This window comes from Denticeps clupeoides, unplaced genomic scaffold (genome assembly GCF_900700375.1).
Source record: "Denticeps clupeoides unplaced genomic scaffold, fDenClu1.1, whole genome shotgun sequence".
Taxonomy (NCBI): Eukaryota; Metazoa; Chordata; class Actinopteri; order Clupeiformes; family Denticipitidae; genus Denticeps; species Denticeps clupeoides.
In genome coordinates this window covers 26,867-34,474 of record NW_021629981.1, presented here as the reverse complement: position 1 = coordinate 34,474, position 7,608 = coordinate 26,867, and the positions used below count along the sequence as shown (strand labels likewise).

Sequence of the window (7,608 nt, the reverse complement as noted above, 5' to 3'; positions counted from 1 at the left end):
TTTTCATGCAGAGATTGCTTATGGCCATACCAGCCCAAGAACGCCCGGTCTCGTCTGATCTCGGAAGCTAAGAAGGCTTGGGTCTGGTTAGTACTTGGATGGGAGACCTCCTGGGAATACCAGGTGCTTGTAAGCTTTAAATGTTGAAAAACTTTTTAAAATGAAATTTTTTTTGCATCGCTTTGTTAGTTTTTTTCTAAAGTAAGTTAAGAGCTATTTTCACTCTGTGATATGTTTTCAAGCCTAGGTGTTGTTTAAAGTCCAAGATTTTCAAGCAGAGATTGCTTACGGCCATACCAGCCCAAGAACGCCCGGTCTCGTCTGATCTCGGAAGCTAAGAAGGCTGGGCCTGGTTAGTACTTGGATGGGAGACCTCCTGGGAATACCAGGTGCTGTAAGCTTTAACTGTTGAAAAACTTTTTAAATGAAGGTTTTTTTGCATCGCTTTGTTAGTTTTTTTCTAAAGTAAGTTAGAAGTATTTTCAATCTGTGATATGTTTTCAAGCCTAGGTTGTTTAAAGTCCAAGATTTTCAAGCAGAGATTGCTTACGGCCATACCAGCCCAAGAACGCCCGGTCTCGTCTGATCTCGGAAGCTAAGAAGGCTTGGGCCTGGTTAGTACTTGGATGGGAGACCTCCTGGAATACCAGGTGCTGTAAGCTTTAACTGTTGAAAAACTTTTTAAAATGAAGTTTTTTTGCATCGCTTTGTTAGTTTTTTTCTAAAGTAAGTTAAGAGCTATTTTCAATCTGTGATATGTTTTCAAGCCTAGGTTGTTTAAAGTCCAAGATTTTCAAGAAGAGATTGCTTACGGCCATACCAGCCCAAGAACGCCCGGTCTCGTCTGATCTCGGAAGCTAAGAAGGCTTGGGCCTGGTTAGTACCTGGATGGGAGACCTCCTGGGGAATACCAGGTGCTGTAAGCTTTAACTGTTGAAAAACTTTTTAAAATGAAGTTTTTTTGCATCGCTTTGTTAGTTTTTTTCTAAAGTAAGTTAAGAGGTATTTTCAATCTGTGATATGTTTTCAAGCCTAGGTTGTTTAAAGTCCAAGATTTTCAAGCAGAGATTGCTTACGGCCATACCAGCCCAAGAACGCCCGGTCTCGTCTGATCTCGGAAGCTAAGAAGGCTTGGGCCTGGTTAGTACTTGGATGGGAGACCTCCTGGGAATACCAGGTGCTGTAAGCTTTAACTGTTGAAAAACTTTTTAAAATGAAGTTTTTTTGCATCGCTTTGTTAGTTTTTTTCTAAAGTAAGTTAAGAGGTATTTTCACTCTGTGATATGTTTTCAAGCCTAGGTTGTTTAAAGTCCAAGATTTTCAAGCAGAGATTGCTTACGGCCATACCAGCCCAAGAACGCCCGGTCTCGTCTGATCTCGGAAGCTAAGAAGGCTTGGGCCTGGTTAGTACTTGGATGGGAGACCTCCTGGGAATACCAGGTTCTGTAAGCTTTAACTGTTGAAAAACTTTTTAAAATGAAGTTTTTTGCATCGCTTTGTTAGTTTTTTTCTAAAGTAAGTTAAGAGGTATTTTCACTCTGTGATATGTTTTCAAGCCTAGGTTGTTTAAAGTCCAAGATTTTCAAGCAGAGATTGCTTACGGCCATACCAGCCCAAGAACGCCCGGTCTCGTCTGATCTCGGAAGCTAAGAAGGCTTGGGCCTGGTTAGTACTTGGATGGGAGACCTCCTGGGAATACCAGGTGCTGTAAGCTTTAACTGTTGAAAAACTTTTTAAAATGAAGTTTTTTTGCATCGCTTTGTTAGTTTTTTTCTAAAGTAAGTTAAGAGGTATTTTCACTCTGTGATATGTTTTCAAGCCTAGGTTGTTTAAAGTCCAAGATTTTCAAGCAGAGATTGCTTACGGCCATACCAGCCCAAGAACGCCCGGTCTCGTCTGATCTCGGAAGCTAAGAAGGCTTGGGCCTGGTTAGTACTTGGATGGGAGACCTCCTGGGAATACCAGGTGCTGTAAGCTTTAACTGTTGAAAAACTTTTTAAAATGAAGTTTTTTTGCATCGCTTTGTTAGTTTTTTTCTAAAGTAAGTTAAGAGGTATTTTCAATCTGTGATATGTTTTCAAGCCTAGGTTGTTTAAAGTCCAAGATTTTCAAGCAGAGATTGCTTACGGCCATACCAGCCCAAGAACGCCCGGTCTCGTCTGATCTCGGAAGCTAAGAAGGCTTGGGCCTGGTTAGTACTTGGATGGGAGACCTCCTGGGAATACCAGGTGCTGTAAGCTTTAACTGTTGAAAAACTTTTTAAAATGAAGTTTTTTTGCATCGCTTTGTTAGTTTTTTCTAAAGTAAGTTAAGAGGTATTTTCAATCTGTGATATGTTTTCAAGCCTAGGTTGTTTAAAGTCCAAGATTTTCAAGCAGAGATTGCTTACGGCCATACCAGCCCAAGAACGCCCGGTCTCGTCTGATCTCGGAAGCTAAGAAGGCTTGGGCCTGGTTAGTACTTGGATGGGAGACCTCCTGGGAATACCAGGTGCTGTAAGCTTTAACTGTTGAAAAACTTTTTAAAATGAAGTTTTTTTGCATCGCTTTGTTAGTTTTTTTCTAAAGTAAGTTAAGAGCTATTTTCAATCTGTGATATGTTTTCAAGCCTAGGTTGTTTAAAGTCCAAGATTTTCAAGCAGAGATTGCTTACGGCCATACCAGCCCAAGAACGCCCGGTCTCGTCTGATCTCGGAAGCTAAGAAGGCTTGGGCCTGGTTAGTACTTGGATGGGAGACCTCCTGGGAATACCAGGTGCTGTAAGCTTTAACTGTTGAAAAACTTTTTAAAATGAAGTTTTTTTGCATCGCTTTGTTAGTTTTTTTCTAAAGTAAGTTAAGAGCTATTTTCACTCTGTGTATGTTTTCAAGCCTAGGTTGTTTAAAGTCCAAGATTTTCAAGCAGAGATTGCTTACGGCCATACCAGCCCAAGAACGCCCGGTCTCGTCTGATCTCGGAAGCTAAGAAGGCTTGGGCCTGGTTAGTACTTGGATGGGAGACCTTCCTGGGAATACCAGGTGCTGTAAGCTTTAACTGTTGAAAAACTTTTTAAAATGAAGTTTTTTTGCATCGCTTTGTTAGTTTTTTTCTAAAGTAAGTTAAGAAGTATTTTCAATCTGTGATATGTTTTCAATGCCTAGGTTGTTTAAAGTCCAAGATTTTCAAACAGAGATTGCTTACGGCCATACCAGCCCAAGAACGCCCGGTCTCGTCTGATCTCGGAAGCTAAAGATGGCTTGGGCCTGGTTAGTACTTGGATGGGAGACCTCCTGGGAATACCAGGTGCTGTAAGCTTTAACTGTTGAAAAACTTTTTAAAATGAAGTTTTTTTGCATCGCTTTGTTAGTTTTTTTCTAAAGTAAGTTAAGAGCTATTTTCAATCTGTGATATGTTTTCAAGCCTAGGTTGTTTAAAGTCCAAGATTTTCAAGCAGAGATTGCTTACGGCCATACCAGCCCAAGAACGCCCGGTCTCGTCTGATCTCGGAAGCTAAGAAGGCTTGGGCCTGGTTAGTACTTGGATGGGAGACCTCCTGGGAATACCAGGTGCTGTAAGCTTTAACTGTTGAAAAACTTTTTAAAATGAAGTTTTTTTGCATCGCTTTGTTAGTTTTTTTCTAAAGTAAGTTAAGAGGTATTTTCGCTCTGTGATATGTTTTCAAGCCTAGGTTTTTTAGGGTCCAAGATTTTCCAGCAGAGATTGCTAACGGCCATACCAGCCCAAGAACGCCCGGTCTCGTCTGATCTCGGAAGCTAAGAAGGCTTGGGCCTGGTTAGTACTTGGATGGGAGACCTCCTGGGAATACCAGGTTCTGTAAGCTTTAACTGATTAAAAACTTTTTAAAATGAAGTTTTTTTGCATCGCTTTGTTAGTTTTTTTCTAAAGTAAGTTTAGAGGTATTTTTCAATCTGTGATATGTTTTCAAGCCTAGGTTGTTTAAAGTCCAAGATTTTCAAGCAGAGATTGCTTACGGCCATACCAGCCCAAGAACGCCCGGTCTCGTCTGATCTCGGAAGCTAAGAAGGCTTGGGCCTGGTTAGTACTTGGATGGGAGACCTCCTGGGAATACCAGGTGCTGTAAGCTTTAAATGTTGAAAAACTTTTTAAAATGAATTTTTTTTGCATCGCTTTGTTAGTTTTTTTCTAAAGTAAGTTAAGAGGTATTTTCGCTCTGTGATATGTTTTCAAGCCTAGGTTGTTTAAAGTCCAAGATTTTCATGCAGAGATTGCTTACGGCCATACCAGCCCAAGAACGCCCAGTCTCGTCTGATCTCGGAAGCTAAGAAGGCTTGGGCCTGGTTACTACTTGGATGGGAGACCTCCCGGGAATACCAGGTGCTTTAACTGTTGAAAAACTTTTTAAAATGAATTTTTTTTGCATCGCTTTGTTAGTTTTTTTCTAAAGTAAGTTAAGAGCTATTTTCAATCTGTGATATGTTTTCAAGCCTAGGTTGTTTAAAGTCCAAGATTTTCAAGCAGAGATTGCTTACGGCCATACCAGCCCAAGAACGCCCGGTCTCATCTGATCTCGGAAGCTAAGAAGGCTTGGTCCTGGTTAGTACTTGGATTGGAGACCTCCTGGGAATACCAGGTTCTGTAAGCTTTGACTGTTGAAAAACTTTTTAAAATGAAGTTTTTTTTGCATCGCTTTGTTAGTTTTTTTCTAAAGTAAGTTTAGAGGTATTTTTTAAATCTGTGATATGTTTTCAAGCCTAGGTTGTTTAAAGTCCAAGATTTTCAAGCAGAGATTGCTTACGGCCATACCAGCCCAAGAACGCCCGGTCTCGTCTGATCTCGGAAGCTAAGAAGGCTTGGGCCTGGTTAGTACTTGGATGGGAGACCTCCTGGGAATACCAGGTGCTGTAAGCTTTAAATGTTGAAAAACTTTTTAAAATGAATTTTTTTGCATCGCTTTGTTAGTTTTTTTCTAAAGTAAGTTAAGAGCTTTTTTCAATCTGTGATATGTTTTCAAGCCTAGGTTGTTTAAAGTCCAAGATTTTCAAGCAGAGATTGCTTACGGCCATACCAGCCCAAGAACGCCCGGTCTCGTCTGATCTCGGAAGCTAAGAAGGCTTGGGCCTGGTTAGTACTTGGATGGGAGACTTCCTGGGAATACCAGGTGCTGTAAGCTTTAACTGTTGAAAAACTTTTTAAAATGAAGTTTTTTTGCATCGCTTTGTTAGTTTTTTTCTAAAGTAAGTTAAGAACTATTTTCAATCTGTGATATGTTTTCATGCCTAGGTTGTTTAAAGTCCAAGATTTTCAAGCAGAGATTGCTTACGGCCATACCAGCCCAAGAACGCCCGGTCTCGTCTGATCTCGGAAGCTAAGAAGGCTTGGGCCTGGTTAGTACTTGGATGGGAGACCTCCTGGGAATACCAGGTGCTGTAAGCTTTAAATGTTGAAAAACTTTTTAAAATGAAGTTTTTTTGCATCGCTTTGTTAGTTTTTTTCTAAAGTAAGTTAAGAGCTATTTTCAATCTGTGTTATGTTTTCAAGCTTAGGTTGTTTAAAGTCCAAGATTTTCAAGAAGAGATTGCTTACGGCCATACCAGCCCAAGAACGCCCGGTCTCGTCTGATCTCGGAAGCTAAGAAGGCTTGGGCCTGGTTAGTACTTGGATGGGAGACTTCCTGGGAATACCAGGTGCTGTAAGCTTTAACTGTTGAAAAACTTTTTAAAATGAAGTTTTTTTGCATCGCTTTGTTAGTTTTTTTCTAAAGTAAGTTAAGAACTATTTTCAATCTGTGATATGTTTTCATGCCTAGGTTGTTTAAAGTCCAAGATTTTCAAACAGAGATTGCTAACGGCCATACCAGCCCAAGAACGCCCAGTCTCGTCTGATCTCGGAAGCTAAGAAGGCTTGGGCCTGGTTAGTACTCGGATGGGAGACCTCCTGGGAATACCAGGTTCTGTAAGCTTTAACTGATAAAAAACTTTTTAAAATGAAGTTTTTTTGCATCGCTTTGTTTTTTTTTTCTAAAGTAAGTTAAGAGGTATTTTTAAATCTGTGATATGTTTTCAAGCCTAGGTTGTTTAAAGTCCAAGATTTTCAAGCAGAGATTGCTTACGGCCATACCAGCCCAAGAACGCCCGGTCTCGTCTGATCTCGGAAGGCTAAGAAGGCTTGGGCCTGGTTAGTACTTGGATGGGAGACCTCCTGGGAATACCAGGTGCTGTAAGCTTTAACTGTTGAAAAACTTTTTAAAATGAAGTTTTTTTGCATCGCTTTGTTAGTTTTTTTCTAAAGTAAGTTAAGAGATATTTTCAATCTGTGATATGTTTTCAAGCCTAGGTTGTTTAAAGTCCAAGATTTTCAAGCAGAGATTGCTTACGGCCATACCAGCCCAAGAACGCCCGGTCTCGTCTGATCTCGGAAGCTAAGAAGGCTTGGGCCTGGTTAGTACTTGGATGGGAGACCTCCTGGGAATACCAGGTGCTGTAAGCTTTAAATGTTGAAAAACTTTTTAAAATGAAGTTTTTTTGCATCGCTTTGTTAGTTTTTTTCTAAAGTAAGTTAAGAGCTATTTTCAATCTGTGTTATGTTTTCAAGCTTAGGTTGTTTAAAGTCCAAGATTTTCAAGAAGAGATTGCTTACGGCCATACCAGCCCAAGAACGCCCGGTCTCGTCTGATCTCGGAAGCTAAGAAGGCTTGGGCCTGGTTAGTACTTGGATGGGAGACTTCCTGGGAATACCAGGTGCTGTAAGCTTTAACTGTTGAAAAACTTTTTAAAATGAAGTTTTTTTGCATCGCTTTGTTAGTTTTTTTCTAAAGTAAGTTAAGAACTATTTTCAATCTGTGATATGTTTTCATGCCTAGGTTGTTTAAAGTCCAAGATTTTCAAACAGAGATTGCTTACGACCATACCAGCCCAAGAACGCCCGGTCTCGTCTGATCTCGGAAGCAAAGATGGCTTGGGCCTGGTTAGTACTTGGATGGGAGACCTCCTGGGAATACCAGGTGCTGTAAGCTTTAAATGTTGAAAAACTTTTTAAAATGAAGTTTTTTTGCATCGCTTTGTTAGTTTTTTTCTAAAGTAAGTTAAGAGCTATTTTCAATCTGTGTTATGTTTTCAAGCTTAGGTTGTTTAAAGTCCAAGATTTTCAAGCAGAGATTGCTTACAGCCATACCAGCCCAAGAACGCCCGGTCTCGTCTGATCTCGGAAGCTAAGAAGGCTTGGGCCTGGTTAGTACTTGGATGGGAGACTTCCTGGGAATACCAGGTGCTGTAAGCTTTAACTGTTGAAAAACTTTTTAAAATGAAGTTTTTTTGCATCGCTTTGTTAGTTTTTTTCTAAAGTAAGTTAAGAGGTATTTTCGCTCTGTGATATATTTTTTCAAGCCTAGGTTTTTTAGGCTCCAAGATTTTCCAGCAGAGATTGCTAACGGCCATACCAGCCCAAGAACGCCCAGTCTCGTCTGATCTCGGAAGCTAAGAAGGCTTGGGCCTGGTTAGTACTTGGATGGGAGACCTCCTGGGAATACCAGGTTCTGTAAGCTTTAACTGATAAAAAACTTTTTAAAATGAAGTTTTTTTGCATCGCTTTGTTTTTTTTTTCTAAAGTAAGTTTAGAGGTATTTTTTAAATCTGTGATATGTTTTCAAGCC

The 7,608-nt window shown here is 40.2% G+C and overlaps 24 non-coding genes and 5 pseudogenes across 24 annotated transcripts; all 29 read left to right on the top strand.

Moving 5' to 3' along the window:
- The first annotated feature begins 16 nt into the window (after positions 1–16).
- On the top strand, positions 17–136 carry LOC114778954 (uncharacterized; annotated as a pseudogene).
- Positions 137–283: 147 nt separating this feature from the next.
- On the top strand, positions 284–401 carry LOC114778944 (5S ribosomal RNA). Its single transcript, XR_003746499.1, has one exon. It is a non-coding gene; the product is annotated as a 5S ribosomal RNA (ribosomal RNA).
- Positions 402–544: 143 nt separating this feature from the next.
- On the top strand, positions 545–662 carry LOC114778947 (5S ribosomal RNA). Its single transcript, XR_003746502.1, has one exon. It is a non-coding gene; the product is annotated as a 5S ribosomal RNA (ribosomal RNA).
- A 144-nt stretch (positions 663–806) lies between these two features.
- LOC114778934 (5S ribosomal RNA) lies at positions 807–926 on the top strand. Its single transcript, XR_003746490.1, has one exon. It is a non-coding gene; the product is annotated as a 5S ribosomal RNA (ribosomal RNA).
- A 144-nt stretch (positions 927–1,070) lies between these two features.
- Positions 1,071–1,189, top strand: LOC114779011 (5S ribosomal RNA). The gene has a single exon (XR_003746551.1). It is a non-coding gene; the product is annotated as a 5S ribosomal RNA (ribosomal RNA).
- Positions 1,190–1,333: 144 nt separating this feature from the next.
- On the top strand, positions 1,334–1,452 carry LOC114778924 (5S ribosomal RNA). The gene has a single exon (XR_003746481.1). It is a non-coding gene; the product is annotated as a 5S ribosomal RNA (ribosomal RNA).
- Positions 1,453–1,595: 143 nt separating this feature from the next.
- LOC114779010 (5S ribosomal RNA) lies at positions 1,596–1,714 on the top strand. Its single transcript, XR_003746550.1, has one exon. It is a non-coding gene; the product is annotated as a 5S ribosomal RNA (ribosomal RNA).
- Positions 1,715–1,858: 144 nt separating this feature from the next.
- On the top strand, positions 1,859–1,977 carry LOC114779009 (5S ribosomal RNA). Its single transcript, XR_003746548.1, has one exon. It is a non-coding gene; the product is annotated as a 5S ribosomal RNA (ribosomal RNA).
- A 144-nt stretch (positions 1,978–2,121) lies between these two features.
- LOC114779008 (5S ribosomal RNA) lies at positions 2,122–2,240 on the top strand. Its single transcript, XR_003746547.1, has one exon. It is a non-coding gene; the product is annotated as a 5S ribosomal RNA (ribosomal RNA).
- A 143-nt stretch (positions 2,241–2,383) lies between these two features.
- LOC114779007 (5S ribosomal RNA) lies at positions 2,384–2,502 on the top strand. Its single transcript, XR_003746546.1, has one exon. It is a non-coding gene; the product is annotated as a 5S ribosomal RNA (ribosomal RNA).
- Positions 2,503–2,646: 144 nt separating this feature from the next.
- Positions 2,647–2,765, top strand: LOC114779005 (5S ribosomal RNA). Its single transcript, XR_003746544.1, has one exon. It is a non-coding gene; the product is annotated as a 5S ribosomal RNA (ribosomal RNA).
- Positions 2,766–2,908: 143 nt separating this feature from the next.
- Positions 2,909–3,028, top strand: LOC114778930 (5S ribosomal RNA). Its single transcript, XR_003746487.1, has one exon. It is a non-coding gene; the product is annotated as a 5S ribosomal RNA (ribosomal RNA).
- Positions 3,029–3,173: 145 nt separating this feature from the next.
- On the top strand, positions 3,174–3,293 carry LOC114778938 (5S ribosomal RNA). The gene has a single exon (XR_003746493.1). It is a non-coding gene; the product is annotated as a 5S ribosomal RNA (ribosomal RNA).
- Positions 3,294–3,437: 144 nt separating this feature from the next.
- LOC114779004 (5S ribosomal RNA) lies at positions 3,438–3,556 on the top strand. Its single transcript, XR_003746543.1, has one exon. It is a non-coding gene; the product is annotated as a 5S ribosomal RNA (ribosomal RNA).
- A 144-nt stretch (positions 3,557–3,700) lies between these two features.
- LOC114778940 (5S ribosomal RNA) lies at positions 3,701–3,819 on the top strand. The gene has a single exon (XR_003746495.1). It is a non-coding gene; the product is annotated as a 5S ribosomal RNA (ribosomal RNA).
- Positions 3,820–3,964: 145 nt separating this feature from the next.
- Positions 3,965–4,083, top strand: LOC114779003 (5S ribosomal RNA). Its single transcript, XR_003746542.1, has one exon. It is a non-coding gene; the product is annotated as a 5S ribosomal RNA (ribosomal RNA).
- Positions 4,084–4,227: 144 nt separating this feature from the next.
- Positions 4,228–4,346, top strand: LOC114778964 (uncharacterized; annotated as a pseudogene).
- Positions 4,347–4,483: 137 nt separating this feature from the next.
- On the top strand, positions 4,484–4,602 carry LOC114778956 (uncharacterized; annotated as a pseudogene).
- Positions 4,603–4,749: 147 nt separating this feature from the next.
- LOC114779002 (5S ribosomal RNA) lies at positions 4,750–4,868 on the top strand. Its single transcript, XR_003746541.1, has one exon. It is a non-coding gene; the product is annotated as a 5S ribosomal RNA (ribosomal RNA).
- Positions 4,869–5,011: 143 nt separating this feature from the next.
- Positions 5,012–5,130, top strand: LOC114778921 (5S ribosomal RNA). Its single transcript, XR_003746478.1, has one exon. It is a non-coding gene; the product is annotated as a 5S ribosomal RNA (ribosomal RNA).
- A 144-nt stretch (positions 5,131–5,274) lies between these two features.
- Positions 5,275–5,393, top strand: LOC114779001 (5S ribosomal RNA). The gene has a single exon (XR_003746540.1). It is a non-coding gene; the product is annotated as a 5S ribosomal RNA (ribosomal RNA).
- A 144-nt stretch (positions 5,394–5,537) lies between these two features.
- On the top strand, positions 5,538–5,656 carry LOC114778920 (5S ribosomal RNA). The gene has a single exon (XR_003746477.1). It is a non-coding gene; the product is annotated as a 5S ribosomal RNA (ribosomal RNA).
- Positions 5,657–5,800: 144 nt separating this feature from the next.
- Positions 5,801–5,919, top strand: LOC114778957 (uncharacterized; annotated as a pseudogene).
- A 144-nt stretch (positions 5,920–6,063) lies between these two features.
- On the top strand, positions 6,064–6,183 carry LOC114778939 (5S ribosomal RNA). The gene has a single exon (XR_003746494.1). It is a non-coding gene; the product is annotated as a 5S ribosomal RNA (ribosomal RNA).
- A 144-nt stretch (positions 6,184–6,327) lies between these two features.
- LOC114779000 (5S ribosomal RNA) lies at positions 6,328–6,446 on the top strand. The gene has a single exon (XR_003746539.1). It is a non-coding gene; the product is annotated as a 5S ribosomal RNA (ribosomal RNA).
- Positions 6,447–6,590: 144 nt separating this feature from the next.
- On the top strand, positions 6,591–6,709 carry LOC114778919 (5S ribosomal RNA). Its single transcript, XR_003746476.1, has one exon. It is a non-coding gene; the product is annotated as a 5S ribosomal RNA (ribosomal RNA).
- A 144-nt stretch (positions 6,710–6,853) lies between these two features.
- On the top strand, positions 6,854–6,972 carry LOC114778935 (5S ribosomal RNA). The gene has a single exon (XR_003746491.1). It is a non-coding gene; the product is annotated as a 5S ribosomal RNA (ribosomal RNA).
- Positions 6,973–7,116: 144 nt separating this feature from the next.
- Positions 7,117–7,235, top strand: LOC114778923 (5S ribosomal RNA). The gene has a single exon (XR_003746480.1). It is a non-coding gene; the product is annotated as a 5S ribosomal RNA (ribosomal RNA).
- Positions 7,236–7,381: 146 nt separating this feature from the next.
- LOC114778955 (uncharacterized) lies at positions 7,382–7,500 on the top strand (annotated as a pseudogene).
- Positions 7,501–7,608: the final 108 nt, after the last annotated feature.